The sequence below is a fragment of the Pinus tabuliformis genome, chromosome 6 (genome assembly GCF_031772625.1).
Source record: "Pinus tabuliformis cultivar Carrire ecotype Pingquan chromosome 6, CPIR1, whole genome shotgun sequence".
Taxonomy (NCBI): domain Eukaryota; kingdom Viridiplantae; phylum Streptophyta; class Pinopsida; order Pinales; family Pinaceae; genus Pinus; species Pinus tabuliformis.
The window spans coordinates 1,347,037,779-1,347,053,918 of record NC_142292.1 but is presented as its reverse complement, the minus strand read 5'-3'; positions in this window follow the sequence as shown (position 1 = coordinate 1,347,053,918).

The following is a 16,140-nucleotide window of genomic DNA, read 5'->3' as shown; positions in this document are numbered from 1 at the left end:
GGTATCTGGAGGAGTTTTCTACAAAAGTGGAGAGACGCTAAAAGACGCTAAAAGGGAGCCTGTCTTCAGTTCTCGTGGACTTCTATGACTTTGCAGGTCGTTTGGACATGCACAGAGGAGGAGATTCAAATCGGCCCGAAGAGTTGAGTGTAATGGACTGTAATGATGATGGTGTGGAATAACAAATAAATAAGGAGTTTGCAGGGAGCACAAGGAGATAGGGTTGATTGTGGAGCCATGTTTGTTCTACCGCTACAGCCTTTGAAACTTGGGAAGGGAGGAAAATACGTAAGGCTCAGCATGGTTTGGTCTACGGGGAGGGGTGCCTTCTATTTATCAGAGGTAGAAGGCGATATCAGAGATAGAAGGCCATCGCTGATTTGATTTGGAGTTGGATATCCTTCTTAACTTCAATTCTTTTCATATTTTTATTATTATATAAAATAAAATCTTACTATTGAGTACACACAAGGACTTTTAGTTGCTTTGGGCATCGTTGCAGGGAAATAGATATAATTTTTTATTATTATATAAAAAATTTAAAATTCGATTGTAGCCACCGAAAACGATGTCTCCACATGCATCACTTCAAGAAATTATATATATATATATATATATATATATATTTGCATGGCAAGAATATATATTGTTATTTATGGTTTTAGAGAGATTTATAAAAAATAAAAAAGACTTATTCCATTATTTTATGAAATGAACTATGCCCTTCATAGTTTGCCAGATATAATGTGTTTGATAAATATAATGTTAAAAACCTAAATTATATCTAATAGGTTAAAATTAATATTTTATTTAAAAAATATTAAATAAATTAATATTATATATTTTTATTAAGAAAAAAGCCCGGAGTATGGTATTAAGGAACCCCGACCTACACGGTTCCAACAATCATTGCCGGCACCAACTGCTCTGGCCCTTATCACCGCAAGAAACAATATGATGTACTGTGCCAAAGAAGCACAACATATTCAGCGAATTGAAATTTGAAATTAACCTATCATCTGATAAAATAACCCTGAAAATAAAAATGACCGCGTATTTTGACATTAAACACCCAAGAACACATCTGGATTGCACAAAAATGAGCACAATCTACAGCTATAAGAAAGCTAACAGAATGAAAGGGAACACCAAAGGAAAAAGAAACGGACATTTAACGAAATAGGCGTGATATAAGCAACAGATAAAACAACAATGACCAGAAAGTTACTGCAAAAATGGTGCAGATCACGGCTACTTATCCCATGCTTGAATATCAGCAGAGTTAATATACCTTTTACACGAACATGAGAATAAAGGGGCCTAATTTCTCGCACTCAGCCAACAAGAGTACCGACTGTTGTTGTTGCTGCTGCAGTGGCATGAGCCATTCAAATCCAAGAAACAATGGATACCGAAACCAGAGAAGAATAAGCGGATTGAAATCTGAAAATGCAAGAATATCCCACCGAAACTGCTGCTGCTAGATTTGTGAACTAGGATGAAAAAACCTATTTCAAAACCATTTTTATACAAGAACCCAGGGAGTCATATACACCAAAACAGCGGGCTGAATCCGTCAAAACAGGGAGCCGCCCTCCATTTCAAAATAAATCTAACATCCCATGACCAAATCAACCCTCACAAACCACTCCCGGGACCAAATCGACCCTCACAAACCACTCCCAAACCAGAAAATCCAAACTGTAAATCAAAATGGGGGCGATTTTGATCAAATACGATTCCACAAATATCAAAATGGGGCTATTTTGATCAAATACAATTCGGTTAGTTTATCCGCCCTGGGCTAAAATAAAAAAATAAATTAATTTTTAAATAAAATATGGGCTAATTATATAAAAAAAAAAAATATTATTTTAATTAAAAATTCGCCCCATTAAAATATAAAAAGCCTTAAATTTCGCCTTTGGGCGATTATTCGCCCCTAAAATTAACCTTGCTTCCGGAGATGATTAATAGAGTTAATCTATGGTCGGTCTTGCCGACATTTCAATTGATAATGTTGTTCTGCTTCTAGCTTAGGGTTACAAGACAGTAATTGTATGAACTGAGAACCGAATAGGTGAGTCGGCTGCCATATTACTCTCATTACTGGAATGAGCAATCCTGTTGCAATGTCTGTTAAACATTAATACGAGTTAATCTATGTTAATTTTTCTGGGTTTAACCCCAATTCGTTCTTACGGGTTTTAGTTATAGCATGTATTAAAGTTTTCTCATGCATCTGAACATGATAGCGGATTCTTGGAATGTTGAGGGTTCAATCCACATATGTTCGACCGTTTGAATGTAAAAAGTTTCCTTAGTTATCAACCACGGTCGTGAATTTACATAAAGCGCCATTGATATTCATGGAATTGAGTGGGCAAGTTTACCTGTGCGGCTGTAACATTTCTGAACTGATTTCTGAGAATTTCTTGGCTGTACCAAACGGTGTTTTCGTTCCACATTTGTTTATTTGTATCCACAATCGAGTTTCAAAGAGGTTCCACATTTGTTTGTTTGTATCCAGAATCGAGTTTCGAAGAGGACCGGACCCGGCTTCTATTACCCCTCAGTTGCCAGGTCTCAACCTCTTCGATCCTCTCTTGTACAAATAATCCATAACATTGATCTGATTTCTATTTAATTTCTGCAATGGATTATTTAACCATGCTGCTGGTAAACAGTTCTATTTTTTTCTTTTAAATTGTTTTCCACTTTTTTATTTTAGTTAACAAATTCCTAAATCAAGAAATTACTCGTTACCCTATCTGGCCAGCCTTGTTCCGGATCTGATGTCATAGATTTTACAATCTTTATGTTTATCCCTGTTGGGTAATCTTTTCCACCATTCCTCGGGGATAATTTTAAAACAAGCTTAATAGGAATAATTTGATAACAGGCAAGAGCAGTCGCCCAAACTTGTTGACCCAGAACTTTACAGGTTCTTTCACGCGTAATGTTTTCCCTTAGCCTAACTCAACAACCCAGTCTATTGTTTTCCCTTAGCCGTACTGTTTCCTTACTACGGTAATTAAATGGAAGATATTTTTCCATTTGTTTCTAAGGGTTCTCATTCTGGGCCTTAGCAGATGACCCACACTGCACTGCAGCAACTTAATTATTGTTCAAGATTATTACCTTCCATCATCTACATTATTAATTCTAGGATTAATAGAAATTTTCCATCTATAATCATTATGCTTATCTCAAAAATAATTCGCATAAGGAAGTAGGATTCTAGGCTTCACTCATTATTCCATCTATAATCATTATGCTTATCTCAAAAATAATTCACAGAAGGAAGTAGGATTCTAGGCTTCACTCATTATTCCATCTATAATCATTATGCTTATCTCAAAAAATCTTAAAAACATTTCACAGAAGGAAGTAGGATTCCAGGATTTACTCATTACTTTATTAAAACAAAAGTGAACACAAGAAACATAAGCAGCTACTACTTAATTGTTCACTCGATTCTCCAGAATTACTGTAAGACTGAATCTGATCCTCCCTACCTACCGTGAGAAGGGCAATTACGTCCTCTTCCCCCGAGCTTCCACTCCAGAGCAGTATGTACAGCTTGTCAGACTCAAGTATCTGGCATCAGCACCACCGTCCAGTGAATACCATCTGAATATGATCTGTTCCGGAGTCTATACTGGCACATGCCCAGCACAGGAATTACTCCTTTGCAGTGTCCTCCCAGTTCCGCAAACCTTTCTTTCTGTCCCCTTGGACTTCTCAGAAAGCAAAACCCTTCTTTCCCTTGAGATCCCTCTTTTATCAGGAAAGAAGGGGGTAACTGTCATAACTGTCTCACAGTTAAAATTAGTTTCAACCAACGGTGTTACAGACAATGGCACGAGACCAGATTAAGGTAAAGTTGTGCCTGACTGTTTCTGTGGTTGCACCACTCATCCCTTCTGTGAGACATCTGATGTTCCTCTCCAAACTACTGTGAGACATCTGATGTTCCTCTCCAATCTCGAAATTAGTTAGATTACAAATAACAACGTTGGGTTTCTTTTTTTCTGGAGGAGTTTTCTACAACAGTGGAGAGACGCTAAAAGACGCTAAAAGGGAGCCTGTCTTCAGTTCTCGTGGATTTCTATGACTTTGCAGGTCGTTTGGACATGCACAGAGGAGGAGATTCAAATCGGCCCGAAGAGTTGAGTGTAATGGACTGTAATGATGATGGTGTGGAATAACAAATAAATAAGGAGATTGCAGGGAGCACAAGGAGATAGGGTTGATTTTGGAGCCATGTTTGTTCTACCGCTACAGCCTTTGAAACTTGGGAAGGGAGGAAAATACGTAAGGCTCAGCATGGTTTGGTCTACGGGGAGGGGTGCCTTCTATTTATCAGAGGTAGAAGGCGATATCAGAGATAGAAGGCCATCGCTGATTTGATTTGGAGTTGGATATCCTTCTTAACTTCAATTCTTTTCATATTTTTATTATTATATAAAATAAAATCTTACTATTGAGTACACACAAGGACTTTTAGTTGCTTTGGGCATCGTTGCAGGGAAATGGATATAATTTTTTATTATTATATAAAAAATTTAAAATTCGATTGTAGCCACCGAAAACGATGTCTCCACATGCATCACTTCAAGAAATTATATATATATATATATATATATATATATATATATATATATATATATATTTGCATGGCAAGAATATATATTGTTATTTATGGTTTTAGAGAGATTTATAAAAAATAAAAAAGACTTATTCCATTATTTTATGAAATGAACTATGCCCTTCATAGTTTGCCAGATATAATGTGTTTGATAAATATAATGTTAAAAACCTAAATTATATCTAATAGGTTAAAATTAATATTTTATTTAAAAAATATTAAATAAATTAATATTATATATTTTTATTAAGAAAAAAGCCCGGAGTATGGTATTAAGGAACCCCGACCTACACGGCATGCATCAGTTAAAGGAATTGTATATATATTTATATGTTATATTATATTATATTACAGTGAGACCACCATAGTTGGCCTCAATGTTCCACACAACGTGGAGGGTGTACTGCTGAGATTATTCAACCTGGAGGGAAGGCGTACCTGGTCAGATTATTCAACCTGAGAACATGGTAAACTGCAGTTCATCCATTTCGATCATACTATCAATGTAAACAACCCCTTCATGTATTTCTTTAGTTTCCGTAAAGAAAATAATGTTGCTCCGACCAAATTGTTTACTTACACAGTGGGCAAACAGCGATGAATATATGCAGAGCCTCTGCTGAAGCTTGCATCTTTGTTCAAGAACATAGACAAAAATTAAAATTAAAATTTCAGTTTTACAACATTAAAATAAAAATCAATATTTATTATAAAAATAAATCATTTTCTTAATAAATCATTTTCTTCATAAATATCAATTTCAGTTTTACAACATTAAATTAAAAAACAATATTTATTATAAAAATAAATCATTTTCTTCATAAATATTTTTAGTAAAACTAGATTCCTCAAGGACGGGAGGTGCACAGTCAAATTTATATTTTACTTGAAAAATGCATGAATAAATTACTATTCTCTTTTAAAGAAAGGTATTTTTTTTTTTAATATTATTTATAAACATCCAGATTGGAAGTGTAGATTGGCAGATTGAAAGTATAGATTGGAGATGTCATAGGTATGTTTTTCTATATAAATATTCATGTTTTTCTATATAAATATGCAAATTGAAGTATAAATTGGAGATGCCATGCCTAATTTTTTACTTTAAAATTTTATTTTGTATAAAAATATTTTTAAATAAAAAATAATTTTTTTTTTAATCTTATATTTTTAAATAAATTTTTTTAATATTAATGTATTTAATATTTTTTTATTAAAAGACAAATTTTAACACATTATATGATGATATATGTTTTATACAGCAAACTATTCTTCCCGGGCGGGCATCATTGTCAGACGGGAAACACACCCGATCCCATACCGACCTCGATATGTGAAATCGTCTTACGCCATCATCATTGTCAGACGGGAAACACACCCGATCCCATACCGACCTCGATATGTGAAATCGTCTTACGCCATATGTACTGATCTTTCTCGGGAGACATGGTCAAAGCCCGCTTTGAGATCTGAAACTCAAAGGATGCGTAAGCAGGCTCGACTGTTAAGGTTGCCATCTCAAAGGATGCGTAAGCAGGCTCGACTGTTAAGGCCGCCATCACCTTTAGGTACTCGATCATAGGGAGAGGATGCGTAAGCAGGCTCGACTGATAAGGAAAGGTCCGGCAGGGCTCGACTGTTAAGGACCCTTTAGGGTGCTCGACTAATAAGGACCGGAGGCGCTCGACCATAGGGAGAGGACCCTTTAGGGTGCATTAGCACACTCGACTAATAAGGATGCGTAAGCAGGCTCGACTGTTAAGGACCGGAGGCGCTCGACCATAGGACCTTTAGGTACTCGACCATAAGGATGCGTAAGCAGGCTCGACTGTTAAGGACCGGAGGCGCTCGACCATAGGGAGAGGACCCTTTAGGGTGCGTTAGCACACTCGACTAATAAGGAAAGGGGGCTCAGCAAACTATGAATAAAAACAAAAATATAAATATAAATCTATATATATAATTTCTTTGAATGATGCATGGCCACATATCATATGTTTTTAACTTCGACTTTATCAAACACATTTTATACGGCAAACTAGGTATAAAAACAAAAATATAAATATAAATCTATATCTATAATTTCTTTAAATGATGGATAGGGCCACATATCTTTGAGACTATAATCGAATTTCAAACTTTCTACATAATTTTTTATATAATAATAAAAAATTATATTACTTTACAAAGCAAGTAAATATAAATATAAATCTATATCTATAATTTCTTTAAATGATGGATAGGGCCACATATCGTTTTGAGACTATAATCGAATTTCAAACTTTTTACGTAATTTTTTATATAATAATAAAAAATTATATTACTTTACAAAGCAAGTAGAGCTATATAAAAACTATATTAGTTTACAATATAAAAAAGTATATTAGTTTACAAAGCAAGTAGAGCTCTTTTCCGTATTCAATGGTAATATTTTACTTTTTATAAAATAATAATAAAAAATTACAATGGCTTGCCAATATTTTACTTTTATAGAATAATAATAAAAAATTACAATGGCATTTTACTTTTATAAAATAATAATAAAAAATTACAATGGCTTGCCATGTACATATGAAAAAACTGAAGTTAATTTTTTATATAATAATAAAAATTTATATTACTATTATATTACTTTCCATGCACAAATGGCCAAAACAAGTAGAGTTCTTGTACATAGTCAATAGTAATATTTTATTTTTATATAAGAATAATAAAAAAAAATTATATAAGAATAATAAAAAATTACAATGGCTTGCCATGCAAATATGGAAAAAAGTGAAGTTAAGAAAGACATGTAACTTCAAATCAAATCAGCCATGGCCTGCAAATATGGAAAAAAGTGAAGTTAAGAAAGACATATATGGAAAAAGTGAAGTTAAGAAAGACATGTAACTTCAAATCAAATCAGCCATGGCCTTTTGATTTCTATTTAATAGAATGCATCCCTCCTCTTACACCAAACCATTCCTTCTTTTGCTACGCCTTGCGTATTTTCCTCCTTTGTCAAGTTTCCCTCTGTAGCTGTAGAGAACAGAGAACAGACATGGCTCCACAATCAACCGTATCTCCTTGTGCTCTTTGCAAACTTCTTATTTATTTGTTATTGCTTTTCATGTTACCTAATTTGATGCAATGCAGACCGCTTGTGCCCAAGATTTCAAGGCCGGATCATAAACCCGTTGATGGGTTGAGAATAGATCTTGTGCACAGAGATTCATCACTTTCCCCATTGTTTCCAGGGAATATTAAGTCAACTGAACGAGTTAAGCAAGCAGTGCAACGCAGTCAAGAGAGGCTGGAAACACTGCATAGATCTGTAGTTCTGAAGGTTGGTCAATTGGCCCACAAAAGTTCAGGAATCCAAGCTCCAATAAGTGCAGGAAGTGGAGAATATACGATGAAGGTAGAAATTGGTGAGCCGTCATTATCATATTCTGGAATTCTAGACACAGGTAGTGACTTGATATGGACACAGTGCTTGCCCTGTGATAATTGCTCTAATCAAACCTATCCAATCTATGATCCTTCCCAATCGTCCACTTATAGGAAGGTCTCATGCGAAAGCCCTGAGTGCCCGTCAAACCCTAACTTTTATTGCTCTGCTGGTATGTGTCATTACATGTGGGAGTATGGTGATTACTCCACCACCTCAGGGATCCTTTCATACGACACGTTTACCTTTTCATCAGAGTCAGTGGACCAGATTGTCTTTGGTTGTGGGCAATACAATGATGGCCACTACGCAGCACACGGAGGTGTAGGCTTCGGACGAGGTTCCTTATCCTTAATTTCACAACTTGGGTCATTAGGTGCTAATAAGTTTTCTTATTGTCTCCAGGGTTTTGAAGAACCTTCGTACATGGTCAGCCCTTTGTTTATAGGCCACAGTGCTACTTTGAATGCCGAGGTTAATGTCAGTTCAACTCCTTTTATTCAAAACGCGGCATCAAGTTTCTATTTCCTTTGGTTGGAAGGAATTAGCGTTGGAGGTAAATTATTAAACATCGATGCATCTACTTTTGATATTCAAGATGATGGTAGTGGTGGATTTATGATAGACTCCGGAACCACATTCACGCTTTTGCATGAGGATGCATATCAAGTTTTGAAGAAAGCATTGATCTCTGCCATTCACTTTCCGCAAACCGATGGCTCTGGACTCGGACTAGACCTCTGTTTTGACTTAGGTCCTGACTATCACTTTCGGCTTTCCTCTAATCAATTTCCTACTATGACTTTCCACTTTAAGGGAGCAGATTATGTTTTGCAGCCGGAACACTATTTCTACGTTGATGACACCACTTTCTGCCTGGCAATGCTTCCGACTTCCCAGATCCAGATGTCCATATTAGGGAATTATCAACAGCAAAACTACCATATTCTCTATGACAACGGAAACAACATGCTCTCTTTTGCACCGACGGATTGTGATTCCTTGTAAGCAACCACATCGACAGGTGTTTTCTCATTATCATTATCAGATGAATAAGGTTTTGTTTCATCCCAAAAAAAGAAATTGTCATACAATTTTGAGTCTGTTACTGTTACTAGAATTTGTTTTCGAGTCTGTTACTGTTAGTAGAATTTGTTTTTAAGTCTGTTACCGTTACTGTGACAGTTTTTTTGAGGACTGTACGCAGATAGTAATAAAGTTTGTTATTCTGATTTCGGATTCATTGAACCATGGTTCCCTTATTGTGAATATTGATAAACTCTTGTGATTACGGAAAGGACTCCTTATTGTGAATATTGATAAACTCGTTTGTTTTTGAGTCAGTTACTATTACTGTAACAGTCTTTTTTTAAGACTATACGCAAATAGTAATAAAGTTTGTTACTCTGATTTCGAATTCATTGAACCATGGTTCCCTTTTTGTGAATATTGATAAACTCGTGATTACGGAAAGGACTCCTTATTGTGAATATTGATAAACTCGTGATTACTGAAAGGACTTATTAGGTGGATTCAATCCTATATTATTTTGATATTTATTATTTTACATCGAATATTGCATTTATAACAGTATTGAGAAATATGTTTATTTTGGAATGTTTTTTCAGAATTTTAATTCAATAATTAATATTCAATTATATATTATTTTGATGTTTATTATTTTAGATTGAATATTGTATATATAATTATGGATTTTTTTTTTCCAAGATTTTTAATTTTAATAATCAATTAGTGTAGGAATTTAATTTCATAGAATCTTATAAATATTATACACAAATCAAATAAAAGATGGAGATTTATTTCCAAAATAGATATTTTTTTGTCTTTTTAATTAAATTTATTAATTAAAAAATGGCACACAAGTGTCATACGAAATGAGTAAGTGTTTTTTGAGCATGTGGTATTGATAAGCCATCATACTTGCCTATTATATTGTAACAAAACACATTTATAGATTAAGAATCTTAGTGATAAATCTTTATGATTAAGAATCTTATTATATGTTTTTTTAAACTAGTATATGTCAAAATTATATATTAATTATTTTTATTGTTTAATAATTTTTTGTTTGTTTTTGTTAAACAGAATTATAATTTACTTAAAATTTAGATTTTTTAAATTTTAACAAATTGAGATATATGGTGAAATGTATGGTGAAGTAACCATTTTAGTTTATTATAAATTAATGTTTATAGTGAATTACTGTATTTATCGTAAATTAATGTTTTTATTGTAAATTAATGTTTATATGGGGAAGTAAGTGTTTTAGTTTATTATAAATTAATATCCATATCATAAAGTAATTGTTTTAGTTTATCATAAAGTAATTGTTTTAGTTTATTATGAATTAATGTACTGTTTTAGTTTATTAATTGCCTATAAATTAATATTTATAGGCATAGCCATGTAATTTATATAATTTCATTACTTTACATTATAGCCTTATTTTTATGATAAATTAATGTCTATAGGCATAGCCATGTACTTTATATAATTTCATTACTTTACATCATAGCTTTATTTTCTTAGAGCACAAGAATGGAGTTAACCTTATTGCGTGATTCAATAAAGAGTCACTTAAAACCTTAAACTCTGAAATAATATAAAGAGTGAAGTGCAGTACCCTTAACTGTTGTTTTCTGTTTGATTTTTGGCCAAAATGGCAACGAATTTCCTGGGAACAAAATTAGAAACATAATATCATTTACTCGAGTTGCCTAAGAAATATATGAGGAAGTCCATCCACATCGATTGAGTGGAAGTTCAATTCTCATCTAGTGATTGGACTATTGACAACAAGAGTAGACTTCGTGCCACTAACGATATGGTTCCCGAAGAGCAATGGGTTCACACAATTTTAAAAAGAGTGTTTATATGCATGATTTGCTCAGGGTGCTTGTTTCCTACCCAAGCAGTTGGTGGAGAGGGCACTAGCAAGGTTCCCAATATCTCCCAAGGATCTTCTTTGTTATCAGAAACTCTAATTCTTTCAATTTGATGGGATTACATACATTATTAAACGCCCAATACTTGCCAGCTAAAGTAAACCAATAGAGGAAAACTCAATTGAAATCACATAAACACACTTATCTCATAAAATCACTTGTAACAAACAAATAGAGAAACCCAATTGAGATCAATTTTGTGAGAAGAAACCGAGAATTAGCCAATGAACAAAAATATAAAATACCCTATAACAAACTAATAGAGGAAACCCAATTGAAATCAATTTTGTGAAAAAGAAATAGAGAATTAGCGAAAGAACAAAAAATAACAATGGAAATGAAGCCTCAGTTCTTCAATGGTGGCCCCTGAGTAGATGGGGATGAATGCCCCTTGCTGTAATTCATTCAAACTCCATTCGTAGAAAACTTGTTTCCCAAACTGAACACTTAACTTGATGGACCCTATTGTTTCTTGATGTTGTTAGAGTGGGGCCTATTATTTCTTGATGTCGACATAGTAGGGTTTCTAGGAATAATGAAAACTGTTTCATACGCTAAAAAGCCCCAGTGTGAGAAAAACACCGTGAAGATGCAGAGAAGCTTCTGATGTATGGATTCTGTTATGTTAAATAACTTGACCAAGAGTTATGATTATGCCCTGTGGTTTGAAGCAGATTTCAAGGTATTTGATCTTTCTCCAAATTTGATATAGATTCACTTGATGCTCTTCTAAATGCATTTGAGTAAAAACAATTGCCATGAAACAACTATTGCATTCTGCAACCGAGTTGTGATGGAATTCCTCTTAGTCTCAACCTACTCTACTGACAGAGTTATGCTTCTACTGGCAAATAGAGAAATCCAATTGATATCAATTTTGTGACAAGAAGAAACTAATGAATATGGAACCATTTAATAATAACCAGTATAGATCCATTTTAAATACTGATCTAATATGAGTTGAGAGGGATCCAATTTCTTCACTTACAATATTTTTTTATGAACCGACATTATTTAAATATTTTGTATAGTTTATTATTATTATTTTTTGTATTTTAATTTTTTTAGTTTTTATTTGGGCGGACATGATTAAAATTTCAACTTTGATGACGGACAGACAGAGTTACACATCATACTAGGCTGTAGAATAAACCTCTCAGCTCAATAACATTGTTATTAGAGATGAAACATCGGTTCTTCAAGCACAAAGAGAAAAATACCCTGTGCTCTAATTCACTCAAACTCCATTGTAGAAAACATGCTTCCCAAACCAAACAATTAACTTGATAGACCTTATTGTTCCTTGATGTCATCAGAGCAAGGTTTCCAGGTATGATGAAAGCTTTGTTTCAATGAGCCTCTCAGCTCAATAACATTGTTATTAGAGAAGATTCTTGCTTTGTTTCAATGAGCCTCTCAGCTCAATAACATTGTTATTAGAGAAGAAGCATTGGTTCTTAAAGCACAAAGAGAAGAATACCCCGTGCTCTAATTCGCTCAAACTCCATTGTAGAAAACATGCTTTCCATACCGAACAATTAACTTGATAGACCTTATTGTTCCTTGATGTCATCAGAGCAAGCTTTCCAGGTATGATGAAAGCTTTGTTTCATACGTTGAAAATCCCACGTGTGAAAAAAACACCATAAAGAGGTAGAGTATCTGATTAACAAGATGATTGTGAAAATACCGACGTGTGAAAAAAACACCATAAAGAGGTAGAGTATATGATTAACAAGATGATTGTGAAAATACCTGAATGCATGGATGCTGCTATATTAAATAACTTGATCAGGAGATATGATCATGCCCAATTGCTAGAAGCAAATTTCAAAGTATTGGATTCCTTTAATGCTCTTATAAATGCGTTTAAGACCATAGCCAGGAGACAATTATTGTATTGTTCAACCAGCCAGGTTGTGATGAGGTTCCTTTCACTGTCTCAACTTACTCTACTGACAGGCATAACCGGGAAGAGTACCCCATACTCTAATTCACTCAAACTTCATCACTAAAAACCTGTTTCTAGAACCAAACAATTAACTTGATGGACCCTATTGTTTCTTGATGTCATCAGAGCAGGAGGGCTTCCACGCATGATGAAACTTTTTCTTCATATGCTTAGAAGGCCCTGTGTGAGAAAAACACCACAAAGAGAAAGAAAATTTGCTCAACAACATGATTGCAAAAAACTTTCAAATTATGAATCCTGTCATGTCAAATGTTCATGCCCAATTGTTAGACAGAACAACATGCCTACAAAAAACTTTCAAATTATGACTCCTGCCATGTTAAATGTTCATGCCCAATTGTTAGACAAAAGAACATGCCTACAAAAAACTTTCAAATAATAAATCCTGCCATGTTAAATGATCATGCCCAATTGTTAGACAAAACAACATGCTCATCTTTGGGAATGATGCGATATTATGCATTGAGTTAATTATAGGTTAATTTTTTCCCAAATGAGGGAATCATTAATTTCCAAATCATTAACTTATTATTTGATGTTTATTGTTTTGCTTTGTTTTATTGAGTCATGGTTATGTTTATGGATCCAATCAATAAATAGGAACAAATTCAAACAATTAATTTCGAAATCATTAACTTATTATTTAATGTTTATTGTTTGCTTTGTTTTATTTCCTCATGGTTATGTTTATGTCAATGGATCCAATAAATAAAAACAAATTCAAACAAATCATTAATTATTATTTAATGTTCATTGTTTGCTTTGTTTTATTTCCTCATGGTTATGTTTATGTCAATGGATCCAATAAATAAAAACAAATTCAAACAATTAACTTCACTTCTGTACAAAGTGACTGTATATTAAATCTCAAAAATTTTAAAATATTAAATAAGAAATGAATTCAAACAATTAACTTCACTTAATTAAATTTCAAAAGTTTAAAATATTAATAAAATTTAACTATGTAGTACCAATGGCACTGATGCACCCACTAAATAGAAACAAATTCAAACAATTAACTTCACTTCTGTACAAAGTGGTTGTATATTAAATCTCAAAAATTCTAAAGTGGTTGTATATTAAATCTCAAAAATTTTAAAAATATTAAATAATTGTATATTAAATCTCAAAATTTTTAAAAATATTAAATAAAATATGTAGTCCCAATGGCACTACTCCCACCGGCATTAAAAGTTTAGCATGGAAATTATACAGTATCGTGAGAGTAAGAAACAAAAGCAATGCATAAGCGGAAAAGTTACGCCAACACTTCAATTAAACCCCTTTAACGTGGGAGACAGATTAGATAGATTTTATGTGATCAGTGTCCTTGTCAATTTTGTGTTTTAATAAATAACAAAAAAATATTTTTTTCAAAATTAACGTTAAAAAACAAAAAGTTTATTTTATATATAGGTTGTCCTTGTCAATTTTGTGTTTTAATAAATAACAAAAAAAATATTTTTTTTTTTTTTAAATTAACGTAAAAAAACAAAAAGTTTTATTTTATATATGTTGTCCCTGTCAATTTTGTGTTTTAATAAATAACAATTTTTTTTTCCCTAAATTAACGTAAAAAAACAAAATGTTTTATATTATATAATAATTTTATTTATAAGTTAGATTACTTAATTTATATATAAAATAGTTTTTTGTATTTGAATATAATTTCGATTAAGATTGTGAGTTTTTGTTGTTTTAAAATATAGTTTTGGATGCATAAATAGATTTGGCACTTTAAAAAACTCCTTGAATGCTAAAATGATGCAAATTAAATAACTTAAACTCAAGTTTTTAAAAATATCTACCGAATTTTGATTAAAATTAATCATAAAAATTCATCTATTAGTTAGAATTGAAAAGAAGAAGCACCGAGAGGAAACGGCAGGGACAAAGATCGCAGATCTCTCCTGATCGATGCCGCAGAGAGGAGAGAAGGGGCGGAGCAACACCGGATGGATCGAGCAATGGCAATCGAAGGTGCAGTTTTGAGTGGGGTTTGGATCCGAGGGCCACTGTAGCGCAGGGTGGAGTGCTCGAAAATCAAAAGAGCATTAGATATGGGCTAGATCTGAAATGGCTAAGGTTACCTCTCTTTGCAAGCAAAGTATATCGATCTGTCACAAACGCAGTTGGATTTTCTCCTTCTAATTGTGACCCAGAGGTAGCCCCATGGACAAATCCGGTGCATGAGGAGATTAACACCTCGCTGTGGGAACTGAGCATCCGTAGGGGAGGAGTGGAGGTAGATCTGTGGTACAACTTGACAGAATGGAGGCTTGTCCTTCTAGATCTGAGGTATCCAGTCTCTGGATTGCCAACAATAGTGATCATGGCAATCAGATCCAGCCCTTTAATAGCCCACATTGACTGCAGGCAGTCTTTTTTCGTCCACAAAGCATTAATGCTGGCTTGACCTGAGCAATCCGGAGTGCGGCAACTAGATCCCGATTCCGCTAGTGTAGATCTTGAATGGATTTTGCAAGGACCTAGATCAATCCCTCTCACTATGAAAGGGAACTTAGATCACAGTCATGTCAAGGATCCAAAAGATCTGGCATACAACATATGGAACAGCTTGTACCAAAACCAGATCGGGAGGCACATTCACCAAAACCAGATTTGGAGAACTGATAACAAAAAGTCTCCTCTCATCTCTTGATCGCAGCCTCAGATCATAGAACAGAGCTGGCAATAGAGAGATGTGATGGTTGTGACGGATCAACGAAACATCCCAACAATAGAGCCTGAAGCACCTGCATCGGATATGCACGAAGGAAGAAAAAGTAATATCTTTATCAGATGCATGGGAGGGAACACAATATGCATCAAGATAGGGAAATGGGCGCCGAAAAAAACACTCAAACAAAGGATACAAGAAAGGACTAGAATCCCACCATGCAAACAACTCTGCTCTACATTGGGAAAGTACTGCATGAGGAGCACAAGCTAAAAGAATATGGCATAGGCAATGACTCAACCATATGTCCTAGCACAAGACTTCGCGGAGGTTTTTCGGCACAAGCTCAAAAGGACCTACTTCCTTTGCAACAGATGGCTCAGTGGAAAGGGAAGATGGAACCTCAAGTGAAAAACAGAACAGCAAGCTATAACCCCA